This window comes from Pygoscelis adeliae, unplaced genomic scaffold (assembly GCF_000699105.1).
Source record: "Pygoscelis adeliae isolate BGI_AS28 unplaced genomic scaffold, ASM69910v1 Scaffold157, whole genome shotgun sequence".
In the NCBI taxonomy this organism is placed as follows: domain Eukaryota; kingdom Metazoa; phylum Chordata; class Aves; order Sphenisciformes; family Spheniscidae; genus Pygoscelis; species Pygoscelis adeliae.
Window position 1 is genome coordinate 1,946,404 of NW_008825107.1, and position 26,190 is coordinate 1,972,593.

Here is a 26,190-nt window from a genome sequence, read left to right on the forward strand (position 1 = left end):
CTGGGGGGGGGGAATGAAGAATAAAAATGCTATAATTCATAATTATGTCATCAGGCCCAGTTTGAAAACTTACATCAGCTCCATTATCGATGAGGACTGCTTTAAGAATAGAGATTATTCTGTTGTCACTTTTATGAGTCAGTGAAAGAGACAGAAATACAGGAGCAATAAAATGTAAGGGGCCTTGTGATTTCATCATTAGGTTTTATATTATGATTGTGGCAAGTTGCTGTTTAATGGCCAGGTTTTCCTTCCACTTAAGTCAATGGGTCTTTTCTGCTGATTTCAGTGCTATAGATTCTCAACTTGCTCTTCACTTATTTGATGATTTTAGATTTTATATAATGTCTGTCAATTGGTGTTTCAGCAAGTTCTTGGTGATCCATCAAAAAGGCCAATACGCTTTTACTATCTTGTCAGCTATTTCCTTAGCTTCTTTTATTTTAGAATATTGAAGTTCATGAATAATAATTTTTCCTCTCCCTTTGTTGACAGTGGGGACTCTTATAACAAACTTTAAATACCTGTGACTGTGCAGCTCTATTAAAGCTCAGTCTGCAGAGAAAGCAATTATGTCACCTTATCTGGGACTTTTCCCTCTGTCTCTTGCTCTCCTTGATAATTTTACAGGGAAACTAATTTATGAGGCATTAAGAGTCAAAACAAGCCCTCAGAGGTACAAAGGAGGACTGGGACTAACAATTAGACACTACATTATGTGAGTGTAACTAATCACAGAGGTAGCTTTCCTTCACCGGCAGCAAGACATGACCAGAATTGTTGAGACTGTGTGTCCATCATCTTAAATCCTGACAAGATCAGTTCTGACTAACAGTACTAGCCTTATGGATAGTCGGTGGCCTGTCCGATAGTTGTTAATTTAAGAGAAAGTAGACCTTTATCCCACCACTACAGTGCATGATGTCTCTTCTTTGGACGTTAGCAACATCTGCAAACAGGCCGTGAAATGAGCTTTCAGACATCCTTGTATATGAGGACAGCAAGAGAAAATTCAGAAAACATTCCAACATTTCAGGTTAAGTTTTGTAAAAGTAACTTAGTGCAAATGATGTTGAAATACAACTCAGTTTCCTCTCTGCTGTGACTTAACATTGCTTTGTCAAAAATGAGACTTTTTGAAGGCTTCTTATTATTTGTGAAAGTCCTGTGACAGAGATGACACTTAGTGGTGTTTTTCTGAAAAAGCATACTGAGGGCTAATGCTCCGCTTGTTTGTTTGTTAATAGCTATTTCTGGGCCGTGAAGTTAGAAGGAGACGTAGAGTGAGGACCATGTCCAGACTGAAATCCACCTAAGTCTAGCGATGAGGAGGTTTAGAAGAAGTGCAGAACTGGAGAACTCAGTCTGATGTATTTTTCCACTATTTTAATGAATGATGTCACATAACTCACTGAAACTTTTTGTTCTTTTCCATACTGGGGTAAGAAGACAAGTTTTAAATTGGGCTAGTTAATGTATATGAATAATGCAGTATAAACACTCCCCCCCCCCTTATCTATAGCCAATGCTTAAGCAAAACAGTAGAGGTTGCAGGATTAGTGCATATGAAATTGCACACTAGGCAGACTAGACTTTCAGCTGAGAGAAGCTGCAGCAAAGGGGTACGCTCCCCCAGTGACCAAAGACCTTGTGGGGGCTTTGCTGGAAGCTGCTGTGGGACAGACCCTTCACAGACTTGCCCAGGTAAAACCAGTCTGGTTTTCTCTGCTCCTTTCCACTCTTTATAAAACAGTGGGAGTCACATCTAGGAGGCCTGGTGCGTAGGTGTGTGAAGGGTTTATCGAATTCTTTGAAGCTTAAAAGCATAATTTGAGCTGAAACATGTAATTTGGGTATTAACAAATACTTTTTAGTACATTTTTGAAGTAGGTTATTGAAACTTTTCTCCAAGCCTTCTGGGTCTTGTAGACTAGTCACTTAGAAACAAAGAAGAGAGATGGTACCTGTAGCTGTACTTCACTGGGGGAATAATTAGCAACATTCAGCTTCAAAAAACTGAACTCACCACTTCCACCCCTGCCAAGAGCCAGGGGCTAGACAGGGAGAAATTGTCTCCCAGGGAAAATACTGCTCATGAGCAGGAAACTTCATCAAGGGGAAAGGGCTCCCTCAGGAACGTCTGTGTCCTGCAGCTCTCTGGGTTTCTCGGGGTGACCTTCAAACATTCGTATGATGCAGGGAAATCCCACAGGTGATGAAAGATTTATTCAGTAATTTTTCCACCTGCTACAAGTGGCTTCCTCAGCGAAGAGGGAGAGCCCTGCGCCCCCTCCCTTCACACTCCTGTAGTACCTGATTTCTGGTTTGAACACACAGCCACAGCAGGACCTTCCCTAGCGTTGCGGCCCGAGGGAGGTGTGGCCGCCATGCTGCCGCCCCCCCCGGGCCCCCCCCCCCCCCCCGGCGCCCCCGGCCCGGCCCCCTGCCACTCTCCGCGGGGGAAAAATCCCAAACTGCTCAGCAGGGTAGACAGCGCCTTACATAACAGGCATTGCGGGGATGGGCAAGGTGACTCCCTCTGTGCCGTGTTATCACCGTGGTAAAGCTTAATGCAGGCTGACACTGTTCTGCCAAGGTTAAAGGGATTCGTGGGGCTCCATTAGGATGCCGCTGAAATGTCTTTCCAATCTGCAACTTTAAAAACAAAACAAAACCAAAATCACCTAACATTTCATCTACTGCCAATGTATATAGTGTTTCATACCATAGGTACCTTACTGGGTACATAAATGTATCCTCTATGTGCTTATCTCAACCATAATACTTTACCTTAAATAGGAGAGTCATAAAAATTATTTCTAAACATAACAATACTCTGAAACTGGGATGCATTTTGGGAAGGAGACACTTTATATATCTCAGCTCTATGAAATGTATAGGATACCGTGTAGTCAGAGGCAGTGGTGAGCCACCCCAGGACGGGGTCCTGCTCTGATGCTGCTCTGCTCCGGTCAGCAGCATTTCCCCACTGTTCTGCAGCTCTGAGGCTGGAAGCAGCTTCCCAATCTATGTTGAGCAAATCTAACTGTAAAACTAGAAGTAAATCATACGTAGCATCTCTCCCTGGGGATGTGTGCTACATACACATAACAATACTTCCAGCTGAGAAAGCCATTCGCAGTGTGCCTGTTTAATGGGAGGAAACTAGCGCTTAATACAAATACTTTAGTATCGTGCACCCCCATTCTGCTTAATCTTAGCAAAGCTTCTTTTTCCTGTTTTAAATTCAGAGCTTCAGTTCCCTTCATCCAAGAGGTTAAATACTTCAAATCACATCAGTGCCCTAGGATTGTGAAGGGCCAGCTCAATGATGATGACTGCAAGTCGAAACATTAAGAATGCAAATTATCAGCCAAGTGACAACTGTTAAGCTGTATTAAAAAGTATGTTGCTTCTGCTTAGCAGACACACAGATAGAAATGATGCTACTGTGAAATTGGGGGGGGGAGGGGGTAACAGAGTTCAAAGTACAGGGAAAGCATTTGTTCTCTTGTCTGTTCACTTGCTGTTTTGAAAACAAGCAACAGTATCACCTCAAGAAATCTGCAGCTGAGATCTGTCACCAGGCAATGTCCTTACTAATAAATACAGGATGTTGATGAATAAAGAAAAATATTAAAAGAACCTTTTATATAATACCAAATCCACCTTATTAGACCAGTTTAATACTTTCTGTGAGTCATAGGTGGCATAAAACGGCATTTAAAGGCAAAAGCCTCTGGCTGCTGACTGCTTGCTAATGTCATATAAATTCCAAAAGCTGATAGAGCTTGTCCAAATGGTTCTGTATATCACACTGATTTCATCTTTTCCTTGCATCAGGATACAATCCTAAACTGCATAGAAATTAATTTGCTTTAAATGTGCAAAAGAGATTTCTTTACAAAGTCAACAGCCAGCATGCAAGGAACAGTACTTCACCCATGTCCCTTTACTTGTTTTTAAATGGATGCACATTCTGTTTTTAAGCCTTCTGCCACAAATATGGAAACCTGACAATGACCTCAAATAGAAACATACCAACAAAAATATGTCCACTTCCTCCTCCTGCCTCTGCAATTTATTGCTGCTGGAGGTCAGAGAGTTAAATACTATCTCTAGATTTCTAAAAAAATAGCTGGATGATTTTATGACACCGCTCAGATCCCACTCTGGCATCGCGCAGTTCACAGGGTGAATTATAGTTTAGCTGTCACATGGCATTTCACCTTTGACTCCAATAAAAACAGGATCAAACCTCATCTTCTTCTAAATAATGAGGGTAATATTGTGTCTCCACCAGAGTGTCCATCCTGCACTTGATGCATCACTGAGCCAATCTGCTGTAGTAAAGCCCACATTCCTACTGCATCGGTATGTTTTTTGTAACAGTGCAAAAACTGATGAAGGCATTAGTACCAGCCGGTAAAACTGCATTATCTGACTGAAACCAGTAATGTTACTCTCATCATAGAATTTCTGACACTTTTGTGGCCTGTGAGTATCTTATTTACTGATGGACATCATAACTGTAGGCAGCCTGCAAACAGAAAACCAACCAAATATAAATATAGCAACAGTAACTGAGTTTATAGAAAAATAGTTTTGAAATGTGCAGATCTAAGTACCCACCTTGCAGCAAGGAAATGAGGCACCATTGAGCCAATTAGAAAGGTTTTGTTAATGCCCACGGCTTTTAAATGATTGTTTCTGAACATCGTGAGAGAATACTTTGCACTTTGGTATGGAAATTAGTCATACACAGCTACTGCTTATACCACAAGACTATATATATGGCAACTTATATTCATTCCTGGTGTAAAATCTGCATTCCTAATAGGATGATTCTTTGGTGAATTATTTTCTAATGTACAAACTAACTTGCGACGTTTGAACATTTTTTCTCTGGCTATCATCACTGCTGCCTATGACTGGTCTTCCAGACAAAAATGGCTCAGAGGTCTGGTGCAGTCCATTACTTGTTGAGACACTTCCTTTGGAATTGGTCGATATAGACTGTCACTATCCAACAAGTATCTTTCCTTGCTTGGCCCTTAGTACTTGGAAGACATTTTTTCCTTGGCATTTTGACCACCAGGTTCTGTGAGATAAAGCACAGTGTAGCTCTTTTGGAGAAGCATCTGGAATTCATCTGTGTAAAGAGTGAGCATAGACTTGTAGAAGATAGTGTTTGTAAAATGATTACCCTCCTTCTTGATTTAATAAAGTTTTCTAGAACTCCAGATTCAAGTTAATGCAGCTTTCAAACAACCAGTTGTATTTATAACATAAAGTAACAACAAATCACAATCTCTTTTATTTGCTGCTTTTCATTTGCTGCACCTCAAAGTACTTTACAAAGGAGGTAAATAGCATTATCCCTAATTTATGAATAGCACAACTAGCAGACAGAGAAGTAAGACCAACCACCTTCCAAGTTTTTCATGAAGCTTTTACAGACTTTCCAAAACAGAGATCACAAATACCAGCTAAGCAACTGACATCAAACACAGCTTAATGAGAGGATGATGGATAACTATAATATGCAACCACCTCAAATTTCTAAAGTGGTTAATAAGGCACCATTATGTGACATGGGTTTGCTGTACTGCATTACCCACAGGGGTAGCCACCAGAAAGTGAGAGACCTCTGTTATTGTTGAAAATATTTCCCCATTCTTGTCCAGAGCAGGACACTGACTTGGGCAAGCTATCCTGCCGTGAAAAACATATCTAAAATCAACTATGCCTGCTGAATGCTGTAAGAGTGTAGAAGAACAGCTCTCACCTAAAGAGGCTGAAATGACCCTTTTGGAATTGTAAGTAGTTTGTTCAGGCAATAACCAATGTACAATTGAAAGTTCCTCTAAGGAGCAATCATCTTCCTTCTTTGTGAACTGAAGCTCTACCCAACAGCTGAAGTGTTTATAGGAATGCGCTGTTACGCAATTCCTGACATTCAGGTAACGTGACTTTGACCGTATTGAACATAGCCATAATTTGGAGGAAGTCTGATAGGATTAAGGAAATGTCTTTGCTATCCCTAGCCCATGACTTAGCACAAAAACAATGTGATAACTGCATTTCCTGAAACAAAATAATAGATATTGGAATGATATCACCACTGTTTCCTACTGCAAAAACATGATGAGCTTGTCTTACATTTGTTACACAGAAATCCTAATGTAAATATTGCTCTTAAATTTCAGTTGGTTAATACAGAAGTCTTTAACATTGCTATGCAACAATTTCAATTTATGAGCATGAACGACTATTTTTATCACATCCTCCAGGTACACAGTGTGTGATAAGCTGTTTAAACCTCCCAAAACAGTTTTGCCAATGCACCTTCACCCTGATTGGGAATTTCCTTATTATTCCAGGCTTTTCTTGATGAGAAATGGCAAGTTGTGCCAAATTTGTGTAGCAGTATCTGCATCAGCAAGAGCATTGTAAGAATTAAGGCTCTGTAATTTTCCAGTTGCAACAAATAATATCATCTCCAAAAAAAGTCAAGGCTGGGTTTCATTCCCAGAATGGGTTTCGGCATGGTCACAATACAGCACCACTGTCTGGCGCAAGAAAGCTGCCAGGTTGATTCAACATTCGAACCTAAATTCCTTCAACGCGGTTATGAATAGAAGTGAAGCCCTAGACTGGAAAAGAAGGGCCTGAAAAACATACATATGAAAGAGTGATTGTTGTTTTTGCTGTGAAGAACATAGGCTTAGAAAAGGCATCCTGCGTCATTGTGTCCAGTCCCCTGCTGTCTTAGGCAACCACAACATATAATCCTTTTCATAAATTTATTAAGTTCCACTTAAACCCAGTTAGGTTTCTTGCCCCCAATGGGAAGGCTGTTCCCAAGCCTCACTGTGCTGAGGGTTAGAAATATTCTTCTAATTTCCAGCTTACATTTATTCATGGCCAATTCAGACCCATTTGTTCTTGTGCCAACATTGTTCTGTAGCTTAAATAGCTTCTTTCCCTCTCTTGTGTTTACCACCCCCAATGAACTTATAGAGAGCAGGCTGTCCCTTTGGCCTCTCACTGTCGTGCCGTCCTGTTTGTACATGAGCTGCAATCCCCCCAGACAATGGATGGGCTATTGTTTTAGGAAGGTTAGCTGCAAATAAAAGCAGCGTTCTGCCTTGCTGTCCGGGATGGGCAAAATCCGTCACCGGGTATCAGGCGATCAGCGGAGCCCTCTGGAGCTCAAACTCGCAGCTAAGAGCATCCCAGGGAAAACAGAAGCGTAAAGTCGTAATAGAGCAGTCATAATAGACTCGACATAATAGGGCCAGTTTAACACATTTCCCCAATTATCCCTTACTACTTCTGAGTCTGAAAGAGCAACAACTGTTAATTATGGAAAAGACCTACTGGTCCACAGTGGCTAGGCAGGGAAAAATTATCATCAGCAACTGGGCTAAACAAATATTTTCAGCAATGTCAATGTGCCTGTGGGAGGAGGAAAACACAACCATGCTTTTAGGCATAATGGGAGTAACCGGCCTGAGAGCCTGTGGTGCGTCCGAGCCAAATATTTCTCTTACGAAGGCTCCTCTATGCATGCCTAACTTAGCTTGGTTGCAGCTGTTAACTTCCAGGAGGCAGGTTCTGATATTTTTTTGATAGCCTCCAATTTCAATATTGAAAGGCTAACTGCATTCCTTAACATATGTCAGAGCAATTTTAAAAGGTTCTGGCTCCCTTGTGTTTCTAGTTTGTGCATTTTTTCCCGTGCTTCCATGATTAGGGTAGGAAATCTCAAACTATCATAACATAAATGGCATTTTCTCAATAAGAAGGATTCAGAGGTAATGTTTTCTCAAGTTGTAGCCATCACCTGCTCACGTTTTGGAGGCAAATTGGTCTATACAGCTCCTCTTTCCCAAGATAACTTTTGGCATAGGCATCATGTCTGCCACAGAGGCTAACGCCAAAACGAAGGGGCCTACTTTTGGTGTGAGTGCATCAGGAGGGGGAAGATGGACCTAACTCCACTCCCAGCCAACTCCTGATATTTCATGGTTCCAGTTGAAACAGATTTGCTATTGTCCTTGACACATGATCAGACTCAACTTCAGCTCATGTATATCTCAGCAAGACAGATTTGGCAGTGGGAGCTGGTGTTGGGCTTTTCAATAAAATTAAGCAGTCAGGGTGCAATGGATGAGACTATTCCCTTGAATCATCTTACTGTGATTCTGACTTCCTTTCGCAGAGGGCTGGAGGGAGGCCAGTGGTTCGTCAGGGTGCCTTGGGCCAGGAAGAACATTAGGAGAGTTAGCGGGGATTTATCCACTCTTTTGGAAATTAGTCCCTCAGTGATCAATTCTGATTTGCTTCTTCTCTGGACAGTCTTTCCTGGCTTCATGGATTAGATGCTGGTAGTGTGGGGAATAACAGTAAAACCATTCGCTAGCTGCATCTGGTGCAGGGAAAGCTTTCCAGAGGATATTAGTTTAAGCATCCTAGAGAGACATAATAAAAGGGGAATCATTACTACAGTGTGTGTGTTTTAGGGGATCCATTACTGCAGTGTCTTGGCATTATTATGTAATTTAAAATAATAAAAACAATTATCCTTCAGGATAAAGGAGACTTTGAAGACACTGAGTTATATGTCACTGCCTATGTATTTGTTAGGCCAGAAGCACCCTGGCTTGGCCATTAGAAGCCGAGTAAAATGCAAGCTCCAAAGGCAAACCTTGGGCAGCAATAGGAAAGCTGCAAGAGTTGGGTTCAGTGTTATCCACAGCAGAAGTGACTTCCACATCTCAGAGCTCACCACCAGTGTCACCATGCTGCTACATAGCTCAGACTGTTCTTCCTCAGCTTTGCATTTCTCTATATTGCAGGGAAGTACAGAAGAGCAGGGGTGTTTTTTATCCACAATGGATGTCATTTTCCTGCATAGCCATCCCATCAAGGCTGTATCTGCAGATGCATTGGGACACAAAGATCAAATGGAGATTCCCGAAGTTGTTACTACATCCCAAAATCTCAAGCTGGAAAATTTCTTCCACAAACTACTTGAATGCTTTAAGACTCGATGCTTGTGACCCTTGCAGCAGGTCTGAGATGGCAGCAGTGAAGTCCGAAAGGAAACCGGTGGGATCTATGAGGTGTCCTGCTCTTGAGTTATAACTATCATGGCACGTGGTAGTTGCTTGATGGATATGCATGTGAGTGACGTGGATCCGAGCATGAGGGCTTTTTCCCTCACACCTTTTCCTTCTGCATCATTGACTTGCTGTATGACTTGCATAATACTGTAGGTATTGGAAACTGCAGGGACTCAGAATTTTTGAATACAGGAATGCTCTTTCTGAGCCTTCAGTATAGATTTACTTGTTTAACTTCAACCCTCCAACTTTGTAAATGTCAGCTTTCACTTACTTGTCTCAAAAAAGACTTGGGAAACCCAGTCAATTCAAATCAGTAATATGCCTACCAGACACTGCATAAAATGTGCTACTTACATGCAAATTATTAGTGATTATGTATTATTTTGTCTATATTAAAATATATCAACACTGAACATATTGTCATAGCTACTGGAGAACATGAGAGGGCTACATAGGCAAGTCGTCTTTATAAAATACCATGTGTTTGGCATAAAAGTTAACTGAGGCAAACGTTCTGTTTCACTAGATGTCATACAACCACCAGCGTGTGGAGATGACCCTCTCCCACACTAACACAGCCTTGAAGGACTGGCATTATGGAAAGCATCCCAGTTTCAAAATGCTGGACCACTTTCATCTCCCTTGCACACTGCAAACTCCTCTTGAAGTCAGTGGGTGGTTGGTCCTAAAAGAAATGCTGCGTCAAGAGCTGTGTTTTTCTTAGATAAAAGTTACATAGAGAACTTGCTCTCTCTGTCCCTTCCTCTGTTTTCCCCAAGTATCAATATCAGCAACTATTTGTATTGGCCACACCATTATTTTACACAGAAGGGGCTGACTTGCACGCAGCCCACACACAATCAAAATCACCACGTAGCGTAAAGCTGATGTCACCTCTTGCTGCTACTTATATAACGGGTTTTGTTCTCAGTCTGTGGACCAGTTCAAATTTTGCTAGGCAAAATTGTTCCAAAGGAAAGAAATTACTGAATCAAAACAGTCTGAAGGATTACCAAAATTCAAAATGAAATGAAAAATAGAACGATGTCACATGAATGTTGTTCTTAAAAATCTCTACCAGCTTGATTTTCACAATCCATTTTTCTTTTCAACCTGTGGAACATCCCCCTCCAAGAGTTAAACGTTCACCAATTCCACGCTTCTTTTCTTTTTTCCCCAAAACAATCACTTTGTCACCCAGACACATATGAGAAATTTATGCCTGTCTCTGCTTGGAATCACTGCCACCTCATGGATTAATGAATTCTGTGTCCTCTAATTCCCCCACATTATGCACCTCTGTTTTGTATGAGTAGCCAAATGTATCAAGATTCATTTTAATGAATGTGAGTCATTCCCCTTATTCAGAAGGCAGGGCTGTTATGTTGTAAGTAAGCACACCATTAGCTGTGCTAAAAATAAACAGGCATTACCTGCAGGAAAACCTATGTAGTAAAAGTACACACTGCTAAGTACAAAAAAAAAGAAAAAAAAAAAAAAAAAGACAAGACATGGCCTGGAATGGTGTCCATCCGCAGGTTGGATTGCACAGGGTATCTACTGTACGTTTCCTCCAACGTGTCTGAAAGCAGAGTAGGACCTTAAGATTGCTTTACCATGAAATTTAAATTCAAAACATTCAATGTCAGCATACATTTTGTCAATGCTGTACTATGTTTAAGTTAATTTAATTGTTAGTGCTGAAAGGAAAATGGATGGTTCTTTTTAACACCGATTTTCTTCTACGTCTTGGTTGGTGTAGAGCAACTATTTCCTGTGTGGTTTGCTGGAGATTTCAAGGTTTGGAGATTCGAATATTTCAAGGTTTGGAGATTCGAATATTTCAAGGTCACCCTGATGTTGCTTAAACAGAAAGCATGCATGGCTTAGCCATGTGGCATTTCTGTTCCATCATTTTCATGACTCTTAGTGTGGTGCAATGGGAAAGGCTCTGGTTGAGTCTCAGAAACCAAGCTCATAAATCAGTAAGTCAATCAACAAGTCTGGGGAACAATATGTTCTTCTATTTTAATTTCTTTGTGGGAAATGTGTAAATAGATACTGGCAATGAAGCTGGAATATAATGGGTACTTATAAATTAAGGCATCCAATGATTTATCTTCCCTACGTGCAATGTAAAAAGAGGTTATGCTTTCTGATCCGTTAAAAGACTATTTTTAAAATAACAAAACATCTTTAGTTTTCAAGGATGAGAATTACTGTCTTCTGACCAGTTTCCAAAAATGTGGGAAGTTAACACACTGAGAAGAACATTTAGAGACTTTTAGCAGAGCATTTCTACATGACTGTACGTTATCAGAGACCTACTGGCAGCATGTCATGCAACACACAGCAGCATGGCAGCCTGACCTGGGCAGGTATGGCACTAGTTACCGCAGACTCAACCTGTCCCTGCAGTTCCCTCAGTGTAGGACCTCTGTGTGTCTTTGTCCAGGTGTTTCCCATTGTAAAACTGGATGACAAACACCAGGCTTACAGGTTTCTCAGCAGTCTCTGGAGACTAATTAGTTAATGTTTGTACAGAACTGATAAAGGTAGTCATAAACCATAAAATGTAAAACATTTAGCAAAAGAAAGGAAAAAGGTTTAAAATCACTTTGTCCCCATCCCTTTGCTAATGAGTTTTTACTAGTATTTGAATGACTAGTGCTGTCTGTACAACTGATCCCAAACAGCTAATTTAAGCCCCACTTACTGAAGTCCTTTTAAACAAAACAAACAAAATGTATTATATGTTGAAAATTCATTATGGAAAGAAACAGAAGTCATTTATAAAGTTGCATCATCCATTCCAGGAAAATAATGTAGAACTTGTGATGTAGGAAGCCAAACACCAACCCTACATCAAAGAGTCAACTAAATATTTACTACAAACAGCTGACAAATGGCAATTCATAACTCAAAAATGTCCACAAAACTGCTCGCCAACCTATTTTAACTAATTTTATTGCTTTTTTGCTGTTGTTAAAAAGGGCCATATTTCTGGATAACTTACAAATGGGAGGGAAAAAGTAGCAATTTAGAAACCAATTGTTTGCAAACAGTAGTCTGTCCTGCCCTAAGGACCTGACTTTTAAGGTGTATTTGGACAGGCAGACCATAAGTGGAGTTTTCAAAAGCTTCTAAATATCTAAATGAGGTACCTATGAATTTTTAAAATCTCATTTCTGCCTGTCCAAATCTTGGCATGCTTAAATGCCTTTAAAAGCTGACCCCATGTTTTTGCAATGTGAAAAGCATTATCCGAAGGCTCATCTCCACCGCAAGAGGCAGCTACTATTACTGTACCACAGTCATGTTCCTCAGGTGAGGCCAATAAAAGTAAGCCAACATGACAAAGCAGCACAGCAACACACAGTGAGTTGCGCTATTTCAGGCTGCTCCTACCTTTATCACCAGAAGACCATTAGCTTGAGCATTACCTCCTGTCTTCAACCTGTTCTCTCAAACTGCAAGCTAGCTTAAGCTTAAACATGGCCTAAATTGTGCAGGAACAAGAATTTGGAGAGGAATGACAAGGTACTATCTCAGACTGGAGGGAGGAATCTTCAAGTGACAAGTATTAATCAAATACATCTTCAGGCATGATTTAGTACTTGGGTTTCAATCTAAAACATGGAGTCCATCCTTCTATTTCCATAAAGATATATGGTATTTCTAAAAATATAATTCCTGATGAAGCTAACTGAAGAGTATGTCCTGTGTAAAGACTTAATATTGGATTTTTGAACTGTAGAGATGCCTTTTCCTTTTCAAAAATATGGAGGCCAGATGTGTCGACGGTCACTTGAAACCTAGTTATAGAAGTGCATAATTCAATCCTACTCTGAACTGCAGCAGGTAAATTTTTACCTGAAAACAAAGTTATGAAACAACAATATCTTTCATGAGTTTCTCTATTTTTCTTAATTTGTGAGTTTTCCAGGTATTTTTCTTGAATATACCTACAATGTAAAATGCTATTAGGTTTGGAATAAACTTTATATACAAATATATGTATTTGTATATGAAAAGCTTTATATATATAAGCTTTATAAAAAAATACAGCACCCACCACATTGTGGGTGTTAATATCATCTAAATAGATGGTTTTCCTGGCCAAAATGGTCCATTCTCTGTCCTTATTGCAATGACTTAAAAACTTAGAACTAAAATCCTAGCAAAATTAGTGCACCTGCATTTTAAAATGAACTTTCCATGTATATTTTCAGTACTCCGGCAAACACTCCTTCCACTGAATTAATTTGCTGGAATATTCTGGTAATACAAACACAGAGTCAGATGCAAAACCAGATGAGGTAGATTACGTTAAAAACATAGCTGAATTATTAGCATCACAGCACTTGGTCAGCTACTCCATCACGTTTTTCAGAGCAACAAAGGCTGGCCTTAGACCTGCAAAAACAGGCAGCTGCACAAGGTGTCTCCTTGCACTGAAATTACTTTCTGGCTGCTTTGTCAACAAAGTGGCTCCTCCTAGGCAAGTCTTGCTTGCCCTTGAAAGAGTTGCAAGACTCGTTCTGCACCATAAATGTAATCAACGAATAGTGGGACAGATTTACTGCTTCTCAATCCTGTTCTAATCTCTTCATACAATATGATCAATACCCTCTGTTGCAAAAATTTCCTCGCACAACAGTGTGAGGCTGGAAATGCTTGCCTTTGCACTCCAGCAACCGAGGGGATGGTTCCTTGGTATCCTCGAGGAGGTAAACTGGGGAATATGTACAGCAGGTGTGAGAGGCATGGGGGTCTCCACATGAGCTAATCAGGAAGGATGCCCTGAGCATCCCCAGCTGCCACCGTGACTTTGTCAAGGCCTTTGGACAACACAGCAACATTGTAGACGTCTCAGCTTTATGAGAGGGAGAACCATGCAGCGTACAAACCAAAGTGCAGTCATGCAATTGTGTGCCACCAGTGGAGGACTCGGAAGGTAGAAAAAAATCACAGAATTTCCATTGCTTTTCTTTGCCCTGTGCTTCCTGGATTAACTTAGCTACTGTTGCTTCCTGCTCTAAAACTCCTATTTGCCAGTGGGCTCCTTGCTTCTTATTTGCAGTAGGAGCTGTTGTGCTGTCTGGAATCAATTAGCATAAAACCGCTATTTTTATTAACGTAGTTTCCTTGTTGCAGTTTCTGCTGTGATTAAAGGCTTTCAAAGGTCAACCCGAGCACATCAATGGGAGGGTGTATCAGGTGCTGTAGAAATGCACTGAGAAGCCCTTTAACAACTGCTCTTTAAGCTGGGCAGACAGTGAAAGAAATCCAGTATGAAACAGCTTGAAATAGAATATGCACAGGATGCTGAAGTCCGAATTATCCAACAAAACTCCAGCTGCCTAAACAGAAATCAAACCTCAAAGATTTCCACATCATGAATGACATTTGAAGCCATCATTTTGGATTAAATTACAAACTTTTACAGATGAACCCTTTTCTACTTTTTTCTAAATGAAACAAATTTAAATGGCTACTTACTAACGAAACCAAACAAGTTTTGGTGGCATTCTTCATGGATTTATTTCCTCATTTCCACCCATCCATCTTCCTTCTGCAGATGTTCCCTGCTGAGGAGGACAGTTGACCAGCTGGTCAGAAATCAAACCATGACCTCTAATGCTGAAAGACATCCCTTTTGGATATTCTTTGTAATGTATGCTCTACTGCAAGCAAACTAAACAATGTCCAAAATTTTGTGTTAAGTGCTTCTTAGTATAAGAAGTTCACCTATGTCTCTTATGTGCAAAGTAAAAGGTCCATCCTAATGTATGTACTGAAGTCACACAGGAGCCCTTAAAAGAAAACAAAAAAAGAAAAAATGTTGGCATCTTTTCTGAACACAAGACATGAAATAATTATAGACTTAAAATGAAACCATTCATCTTTCAGCAGTAAATCAAAACAGATAGGTAGATATTGTCCTAGACAAATGTACAAGAAGACTAATGAAGTCTGGCAGGATGAGTGGTAACCATAGCTCTGTGTTTGGCAGCCCTGTGTTTGAGTTTACCCGGTCAGTAGCTGAGACAGGAGCAGTTCTGAAAAGGGATAGCCAGAACACAGACACGTAAAACCTTGACAGACCTAAGCCAATAAACTAAAATGGAAGCTTAAGAAATCATACCACTTCCTTCAGCAGGCTATGTCATATCTATCCTGAAGTAAAGTACAATGTAAATTTGCTTCTTTTTTTATCTTATATATGTAATGCCATTTACTATATAGGCCAATTCTAGCAGATTAATAATATATGGAAAAAAGTCTTCCAGAAGAAACTTCGAAGGCCAATCTTTAGCTGTGAGCTGCTGTGCCTATTTTTAAATGCTTAGACCTTGTTGGAAGTAAAGCCTCTTTAACCTATTTCAGACTATGTCCCCAAAACAATGATCACATCTCAGAAAGTGCCAAGCTCCTGACTGGTGACCTGATACTGTTTTCTCCCCAAGTACAAGTCTGACTTTACATGTGATACATGTGTAGGAAAAAACAAATAGCTGGGTTTAGTTCAGTAAGGAAGCACAAGTTTTCCCATATGTTTGGGTTTATTTTATATAAAATTGTGTGTGTATTTAACCATCACTTTAGGATGTTAGCTCTGAACCCCAATTTTTGGTCAGCAATTAATTGACTGACCTGATGATAAACGATTTCCTCGCTACATCGTATGTCTTAGTAACAATAATTATAATAATGATAACAAAAATCATAGTAACACAATTGTCAGATAAATGGTTAATTTGTGAATTAATCTCTTGGTAAACCTTACTTTTCTGATTGTCCATTAGTTGACAACTAATGGCCTTGAAGTTATAACTGTACATTTGTTCTTAATTATTAACATCTGATCTCACTAGTCATAATGATTTTATTGACAATATCTGAATCACAAAATCAATTTGCTTCTCTTAGGTAAAGAGTTCATTTAATTAAAGTCAGCATTTAATAAGGGGGAAACATTAACACATTATGTAGCAGCAATCTGTTTCATAATTACATTAAACAGCATGCCTTCATCTGTACACTTCCCTGTGGTTAAAAAAAAAAATAATCAACCAGCATTGCATTAAAAGGGTTATATTTGTGATTGCTTCACTTCATCATTTGAATAGTTGTATATATTAACAGAAAATAGCATTAGCATGAAGAACAAGCATAGATATAAATCACCAAGAGAAGGCATCTCTGTGAATATAACTGAGTGACGAGGGCCCAGCAAATCATGGTTGTCTAATTGCTTCATTTACATAGACATCATTGTTCACAAAAAACATCAATTGTTGTACTGGAAATGTCTCTGTGAGTACAGTTGGAGTTAGATGAAGGTGGGCTAAAATATATTCTGGAAGCAGTTATCAAATGAAAATGTGCCAAGAAGTTGTTTTTAAATTGACTCAAGGACCTAAAAGAAAGAGTAGCCCAGGCAAACTAAGGAAAAGAGAGGACAGAGCCTGAATGAACCACATTCTGCAAGACTTCCATTAAAAACAAAATACCGTTTAAGATTATTGAAACTAAGTTTGCTAAAAGAGCAGTTACGGGTTCCTCGCAAAGCAAACAACAATGCCCAAGTCTGGAATCAGCCTCTGGTTTCCCACCCCATTACAGAATATTTCCCCTCATAGTGCTCCCTAGGTACACTGTGCTCCCCACCTGCCATCTCACCAGCCTCTCACCCCAGAAGTCATTTCATCTGAAGCCTGGCACAGCATGAAGGTGACTACTGGAAGGAAGGAACTAATTATCCCTCTGTGGAAAAACCATATGGACAAAATAAGATGATTTACATTCATATTTTTTGCTCACAAAGCAAAAAGTAGAATCTGGTTAATAATAAAACTTGGCTGACATCTTATCTTATCTTGGCTGACACATCTTTAAATCAATTGCAACGGCATGGCAATTCCATTGACATCCACAAAATTTGGTAATCACCAGAGATTCAGTATAAGAAAGTGGTATTTCAGAACATACAGTGCATTTCCAGGTTGGGATCTAGATACCATGGCCAATATCCCTGATAAATGATGAGAAATGTGACTAGGGAAATGATAGACTGCCTAGAAATCTGTGCTCCTGTAATATCATTGGCTAGAGCATCCTGGGCTGCTCATGATCGTCCGCCAGAGACCACTGCCTAAATTTGTTCTGGGTTTGGCTGGCTTCCTATTGATCTATGCAGACAATTTGTGGATCACTTTGTTCAGCCTCAGGTGGAAGTGCCACCTGAGGTGGTGCCACCTGAGGAGGTGTCACCATGCCTTAAAGTCCTCAGCCTTCAAAACAGAAAGTCTGTTCCTGCCTTCAGATGTGCAAATGCAGCTTCTTCATTCCTGCAAATGCAGCTCATGGGGGTTTTCAGCTGGCAGGCAGTACTCTTGCTCCCTCGTTTTTAATAAAGCTGCAAGTGTTAAATACACAATGTGCAAAAGGCTGTACCAGGTCCAACACCCGCCTCCAGTCCTCTGCTGTATCATACCCATCTTTGCCTCCAGTTGCTGGAGCAAGCCCTGTCAGCAGCAAGCTTCACAAACCTCCTTCTCAAGGTCTGCTTGTGTTTGGCCTCCGGGTTTCCAGGCCAGGGTGGTCATCTACGCCCAAGTGCCCTCCCCAGGTGCTGCAAGTTCAGCAGCCGTAGCCTGGGGTCCATGGGCAGTGCTGCCAAGAACCCTATGCCTGACTCTGTGGGGAAAAAGAAGTCCCAGAGGTAGTACAGGTGAGGTAAGAGCATGTAGGCACTAAATATGGCTACATTATTTTCATACCTCTCGTGATCTTGTGATCCTAAGTGAGACCCCTGGACTACCTTATCTGCTGGTAGACCAGACTGTAGCGTGACAGCAAAACCAAACTCTGTTAAGCATGTTATGTTTTTAAATGGTGATTTTCCAGTTCTAGGAATACCCATCAGGAAAAAAAAGTACTAAATAAATAAAGAAATCATGAGGCAGAGGATTAGTATATGAATATATAAGTAATACAGAGGTAAATATTGCATAATGATAGAATAAGGTTACATGGTGGCTACCTCTGAGTAAGAACAACACAGGTATATATAAGAAATACCTTTTTGCATCAGGAATTCTGGCAGTATACTTTGTTATTTGCATGTTCTGCCATGAATAGAATACACACATAATTATTTTTAGAAGCACTTGGCTTAATAATAGTGGTACACAGAGATTTGGTGCATAACATTTTACAATAAGTTGCCATATAATTTAGAAGTAATGTGATGCCTTCTGCTTCTTGTACAATGAGCCTTGCTTTGAGAACAGTTGGGAAAATTGTTTCAGCACACAATATTTTACTATATGTCTCCTACAGCTTATGAAGTCAACATGCAGTTTTGCATGCAAACATCATCTTGGATGCAGGACTGACCATAATAAAAGGTACCTTATTTAAGTGATAATCTTTTAGGCATCCCAGGCCTCAGTGAACAACAACAACAGAGCCTTTGTAGAGAGCTTTAGGCACTGGCCCCAGGGCTGCAATTAACTCAGAAAGACTGCAAAGAAAGGGAGGAAGATCAAGGCATGCCAAGGAAATCAGATGTGGATTTTGAATCCTACATCTAAATGGCAAAGTGAGTCGAGATTTCATCATGTCACGACAAGAGTCTATCTGGAGCATTTTTGTTCCCCCTGAAATCTACTGTGAGATTCTCTCTAAATATTATATGATCCTTGCCAGCTGATAAAAATTGCACACAGTTACCTCCAACTACAATTACCTTGCATGCAAGTGATTAAGGGAGACATAAGGTACTTTATTGCCTCAAAGACTAGGACAGTTCCATTTAAAGTAAATAGAAAGGCTCCTGGTGCCTTCAGTCACATCCAGTCTGATCCCGGGGGAGCTGTCTCTCCTGCTGCCACTGCTTCTAGTGACTCTTGCCTGTTACTGGTACTACACCTCGAATAGGGGAGAATAAGTGAGCATTTCCCACCCCTTTGTCAGTCACAAAATGGAAAGCAACAACAGAACCTGTGAAATACACTCTCAGGAGAACGTAGGGAAAATGTGACCATTTAAATTGTATTTATTGTCCTGTGCGACATAATGTCACACGTGTGCAACACAAGCAGCAAAGGAAGGGATGCCTAAATGGTTTAGTGAAGAAATATCCTCACAACTCGTTGTCAGCAAAATAGGAGGCAGTTTGAATTCAGTCCCAATTATTTGAACTTAACACTATAAGATTGGTAACTAAAAAGCAAAAGTTGACCTGCTGCACTGAGATGTGCTACACTCCTTAAATACCATTTACCACATAGCGTATGTCTAAACTGTTCGATACCTGCACCAGCCCAATTGCCTAGATCCCAGTCCTTCCCTAGCCAAACTGTCATGACTTCTCCCCACTTCATGTGGCTGGTTTTCCTCCCCCAGTAAACAAGGAACTGAGGAAGGGAGCAGTGTATATATCTAAATCTGACCACCCAAAGTGAGGGTGGCATCCAGATACACAACTTGATCTGTGATCTTGGAAGTACTTCCAGGTGCTGCATACTAAACACACCCAAAGAGTGCTCTGGCAGAAAGCCTAGATCTCATGGTATGGAAAAACTGTAATAAGCTGTTGACGATGCATGTATGGAGATTGCATATACAAAATTTTCTAAAACTTCTTTAACTCAGCTTCTTCCAGAGCATTGGACACCCCATATGTTTTTTCTTAATTGTTCCCTCAAAACAAATCATTGTTAAATCCATACATATTTTGCATGCATCCTCATAGGGGAGGAGTAGAACAAGCCCATACACAGCATTTTCAGGTTGAAAGCATCTAACAAGCATCAACTAATTATGCTATTTAGAAAAAAAAGAAGAGCGACTCATCTGCATAGCTATAGACAAGCTAGTTACCCTTGTCTCCCTTTCAGACAAATGGCATCCAGGCAATATAGACAAGAGTGTCTAGGGCACTATTCATCTCATCCTAGAGCAGCTACCTAAAGTAGATCAGATGTGTGTAACCTAAAAACACCTTTTCCTCTGTACTGACTTGTAAGGTGAGTCTACTCTGGCTGCCTTAACCATAGGACAATTTAGATATCCAAACCTGACTGGGAATAACAGTGTCCTATATCAGTTATATTCAGCTCAATTATATCCAGCTAAGAAAGCAACAGTTTCAAGAATTTAAATTGCCTGAAGAAGGCATAAGAAATTTCAGATATACAATACAATATAGCCCAATAAGTATTTGTGAGCAATATGCTTCTCCTGTTAAATTCTGCAAATGAATTGAATATTTGTTGTTCTTACTGTGACTATTAGTTTCTAAAAGTCCTGTTTGCTCCACTCTGCAGGGATTTTGTTTCATGTTACAAATGATAACCCTAGTCTCTTCAGACCAAAATACTGATAACATTAGCTATTTTAACTGTCCAACAATCTGGTGGTCAAAACTGATTATCCCTATATACTTTCAAATTGTATCTTTGTCATTATTGTATTTTGTGCCATTCAAACATCCTGCATATCTGCTTCTACAAGAAATCGTGTTCATTTGTTAGGAAAAAAAAATCCTACTTACAAAGAAGAGTCATGAAGAAGCAGCTGACATGTAAGTTAGTCATACTTCCTTGTGGTTTGTCTCCTAAAGACATACATGGCCAATCTGCTTGTAAAATCCACTGTTAATAGTGACAGACACAAAACCTACAGTTGTTAAACTTTTGGCAAATCTTCTCAAAGTTTCCAGGTAACAAATATAGTAGGCTAAATATTAATGGTTCAGCAATAATGAAGAAGAAACAATCAAGAAGAGAAAGCCAGTGTCACATAACAATTTGGTAGCAGATGAGTCAATGAAGCCTGTTTGAGCTAAGGCTGTAGCCAATGCCACAACAAGCAGCAATATTAGCCATATGGGAGTCTGAGATTTGGAAGGATGGTTGCAAGTACAAACCCACCCCCTCATCTCCTGGCTCCTGAGGGAAAAGGGCAGCAACACATCTCAATTTCAGATCTCGCCCAGTTTTAAAGAATATATAATTTTTTTCAGTCTTTGTGTATGAGAGTACAGCATTCACACAGTGAGCCCTCTACTTCCCAGGAGCATGGAAGAAAGAATGAGTCATGACTCAGGATGATGATGCTGCCTTGGCAATGGTAGAGGCTCCCACAGCAAAGCTCAGGGGTGCTCCATGGTCCTTTAGTACCATTTAGGGCAACTACTAGATGTCTTAAATTACACAAAGAAGGAGGCATATAAAGTAGCGATGAGCTACTTCATTGAGCAAGAGCAATGAACTCTATACTGAAAGCATGGAGAGTTGTAAGTCTTCTAGTTCTAGGCTATCATGAAATCCCCCCACAAAGAGACAATTAGCTGGGCTTAGCTCACTGTTTTGTTATTGTTTACAGATAGCCATAGATAGACAGATAGACAAACAGTGTAGCAAACATTTTCTATTACACAATATATTAGTCCTTACATGACAGTTTACTTCCACGACTTTTTCTAATAGGATTACAAATGAGAAAAAAAGTGTGATCTTGAAGGAGAAACAAGTTTGGCAGCAAGAAAAAAAGGAGATGAGTAATACTTCTGTTTCTGCTTTTCAGAAGGTTTTATCTGAAAGCTCTGTTGTGCCCAAAGTCTTGACTCACCCCTGACACTTTTCAGCACCTACATTTACTCTGAAGCACAGCAAACTTCTATATGGGAAAGTAAAAAAGGGTTGCATTGGGGAGGAGTGAGGGGTTCATATAGTTTGTATATAGGAGTATAGTTTGATGAGCTTTGTAGCAAATCTTCTCATTTTACAAGGGGGGGGGGAAGGAAATGAGAGAGCAAATTTGCTTTCAACTCTCAGCCTGGCAAACTCAAGTTAAAATACAAAAGTCTGACTGGGTTTATTCCTTCCTGCACATTATTGCTGGTACCAAGGAGCCCAAGAGACAGATTATTTTCTCATTTGTCCTTGAGCAGCCCTACTGTCTTCAGAGTACACCTTCAGTGACCTCTGAGCACCCCAGTTGCCATCTGTGGGTATGCAGCTGTGACCAGCTGTACTTTAGAGTGACGTACAGGGAGTTACCCTACTGATAGTGAACTGGGAGGAATGGGATGTGGCTCAGCCTCCTTGGTCTGTATGGCTCATCAGGGTTAGTAAGTTTAAAGATCAGTAAAACTACTTTTGTCACTAAGGCCAGCAGATGTAACTCAAAATGCACACAGGCAGCAAAACTGCGGAAGAACATGTCATTTTACATAGTCACTTCTCAAAGCAGAGCTACACCTTTTGAAGTCCCTTGTTTCTTACGCACATGAATAGGCTTCTGCCTTCTCCCATTCTGGATCTTCTCTGTGGACTATAAGTAAAATGGCAGCTTCCACTGGGACAAAGTGATTAGAAGAGTTCAGAAAATGGACAGCTATTTCTAGGACCTGTTCTGAAAATTTACTTTCAATTTGTGCTTAATAATACTTTGTTGTTTGCTGCAATTAATATTGTTTGCATTTAATTCACTGAAGTGAGTTAAATGTTGAGGTGTTTTCAAGTGTTTCAAGTAAAATAGAAATTAGTAACTGTGATTAGAAGTAATTCTCAACAAGACAAATTCAGAGTGCAATCTTGTGGCTACAAGAGCATATGAGTAATTTGTCAGAATATTTGGAAATATTTGGAAAGATCTGAATATTTTGGAAAAAAATGAAGCTTTATTGAACATGAAATACCACACTGGAAATATATATGAATAATGTAAGATCAGAAATGTGGCTGATTACTTATGTATCTATGTTACTTGTCCTATCAAGATTAAAGAACCATATGACTTCAGTGATCATTCACACAGCACAAATAATGAATAATCAGAACAACCGTATTATAACTAGCAAGTACTCATTGATTACTTAGTAAAAAATTACACTATCTGCAGAAAACAAAAATAGCTCTGATAACAATTTGCCAGCCAAAAAAGGAAATGAAATTGCAAACTATGAGATTAGAAATGAGTACCTATATGAGATCAAATGTCAAGACAGCATATATGGAAAAGAAAGAATGGAAGAACAAGAGACCCAGATTCAGGCTTCCAGGATCATGTGTGTAGTAGCTACAACTATATTATGTCAGTTGGATCTGACAACAGTTCAAATGATCTAGACTGCGTTAATAATCACAAACATTAATTTGTTATCCATACCTGAAAGAGAACATCTAACCTCCTGGACAGCAACATAACCACATTTTATCATTCATTCTGACAGCAGAATTATAATTAATTCACAAAATGCAGATTTAAAGGTGGTGAAATACATATATATGGGGATCTATAGCTATATGAAAGACACTCAGGAAAGAAAATATATTCATGCAGTACAACTAACCACTAGCAATAAAAGTCTCCCAGGAGCTGTGTGTAAATCTCCTCCTTACTGGAAGTCTAAAATAAGTGGAAAGAGAGGTGGAGTGAGTTACCTCTTTTTTCACACCCTTTCCCAGAACATCTGGCAATGCCCGTGGGGACTCAGAGATGAGGAGGTGTCTGGGCCAGAAGGTGAGCCATCCACACAAGGTTCAGCCTCAACTCTGAATGGCATCGCATGTCACTGTGCAAAATATCTGCTCCGAATCCCAGGATAGCAGTGCATAGGAAAGTCCTTAGCATCAAAGTTATTCAAGTTATTTCTAGGGAAGGGGCCAACTGCCTGTGGAGTTGATTCTTGAATGTATATCTACACTATAGATCATAATGTCTCTGAACCCATACAGTACAGCATCACTAATCTGCATGAGATCGAGTGTGCTTTTGGGGAGTAGCTTTCACTGTACTGCAAGCTGGTTTGTATTTAGAGGTGAAACTAGTGTTGGGGAAAATACATGTTTTCCTCCAGTTTCATTTCTCATTATTACATTGGTCCTCCAATGAAGATGTTGGTGAATAGCATGCAGGCATTGCCCTGTTCAAGTAGACTGATACCCAGGCAAGTAAGTCTAGCCAGACAGTTGAAAACAGACTTAATAATAAAATTATTTTTATTTACATCAGCCTCTCTCCCCATAAATTAGATGACAAGCCTCAGTTTTGACAGGAAGAATGAATGTCACTCACGCACAAGAAATAATACTGTGTATTACAGTACCCTCTAGTGACTCCTGCCATAGCTGGATTTCAGCTGGTGTTCAGCACATCCCAGGATAGATCCCACCATGGCAAAAGCACAACCCCCAGAGGTCTCCAGGGTCGCCCCTGAATGCAGGGAAATCAGTCTCCAGCTTGCTTTCTTAGGTAGAGTAGCACCGAGTGTTGAGTGTTCATTCATTTCTTGTTTGCTCCAGGGTTTGACTTTCTTAATTCCAAATACCCAGCTTTTAAAATCTATGTGAGCTAGCAGCTAGACACTCACTATTCTTTGATCTCATGGTATGAGCTTCCTACACAGCAGGAAGCCAATATTTTTTCATGTCAAAATCCAGTCATATCTCAGAAGGAAACAAAAATAAGCCTTTTCTTCTCTGCCCTAGTTTTCATCACAAAACCTTTGGCCCCTGTTGCTTGCATAAGATCTTTCCTCCCTGTCTGACACATGAACTGTGGGAAATCTTTCCCAGGTGCGATTAAGCCCTTCCCCTCAACCCATTCCAAAAGCCACTTTGGATTCTGTGTCCCTCAATTCAAACACTCCCTTCCCCTCCCGTGGTGTTTAACTCAGGAGCTGGCAAGAAATATTAATATCACCTGAATGGCCTGGCCTTGAAAGGTCATCTTCAAAGGTATTGTAACTCCCTTCTTGACCGATGTTCTACACAGCAGACTGGAAAGAAAAGGAAACTTCAGCTAGCTTTGTATCTGATTTCCTTACTTTTAACCACATTTCTTTGTTGTTCCAGTTTCTTGAAAATAGTCAAAGAAATTTTCTGACTTAGATCACAGGTAACACAAAGAGATTGGTATTAGCAAAGTGAAAGGGTATAATATCTGTAGGGTTCCATATGTGCTATATATTTTCAATAGTTGCAGACTCTACCTGTAACAAGATCTAACTGCTTTGCTCTTCAAAGTTACAGACCTAATGCTTTGAAACAGTTGCCTTTTAGCTAATGGACCACAAAGCCAGTTACAGTTTAGGCAAGGATGTTTTGAGGGGCGAGGGTGAAGAGGAGCTTTTGGGAGAGAGTTTCAGGCTTCCTTCAGAAACTTTGCAGCTCATGGCTGAACAGCTGTTTGTGCAGGCGTAGCTGGAAAAATGTGCCAAGCAGGCTGTAGGAGAAGCAGAAATGCTTCTTGAATGGATTTATGGATGGATACCTGAGGGGTCAGCACTACATGATGTGGTATTGAGTTATTTTAATCCTTTACTCTGTCCATTTATGCCTTTGGTCCTGTTCCCAGAATGGCTGAGTCACCTTTATGAACTTATGGCAGAGAAAGACAGCAACTGGGAAGGGAGCAGGACGACGATGTTTGAACCCTGAGCTAGGTCCGCTGATGATACATCCCCACCATTCCTGGAACTAGCAGGGAAAACTGTGTCTGATCTCTTATTTAACACTGCAAGCCACCCCGCAAACATGTCCACACACCACCCTCCAGAGCATGAATCCAGCATCTCCAAATTCTCCAAGGCCCCAAATATCAGCTGCAGAAGCTGTTCTGAATTTGGGCTTAGGGATGAGCAAACAGCAGCATAACAGGCAGCTATCATGACTCAACCTTGATTCTAGGCAAATTAAGTAGTCAATTCACTGTAATTCAGCCTAGCAATTCAAAATACCACACAGTCCTGATTCTCTGACAAGCCTGTTAGTCTGACCTTGGTGCTGGGAAAGGTTATGGAGCAGATCATCTTGGGTGCCATCACACAGCATGTACAGGACAACCAGGTGATTAGGCCCAATCAGCAGGGGTTTATGAAAGGCAGGTCCTGCTTGACTAACCTGATCTTCTTCTAGGACAACGTGACCTGCTTAGTGGATGAGAGAAAGACTGTTGTCTACCTAGACTTTAGTAAAGCCTTTGACACTACTTCCAGCAACATTCTCCTGGAGAAACTGGCTGCCCATGGCTTGGA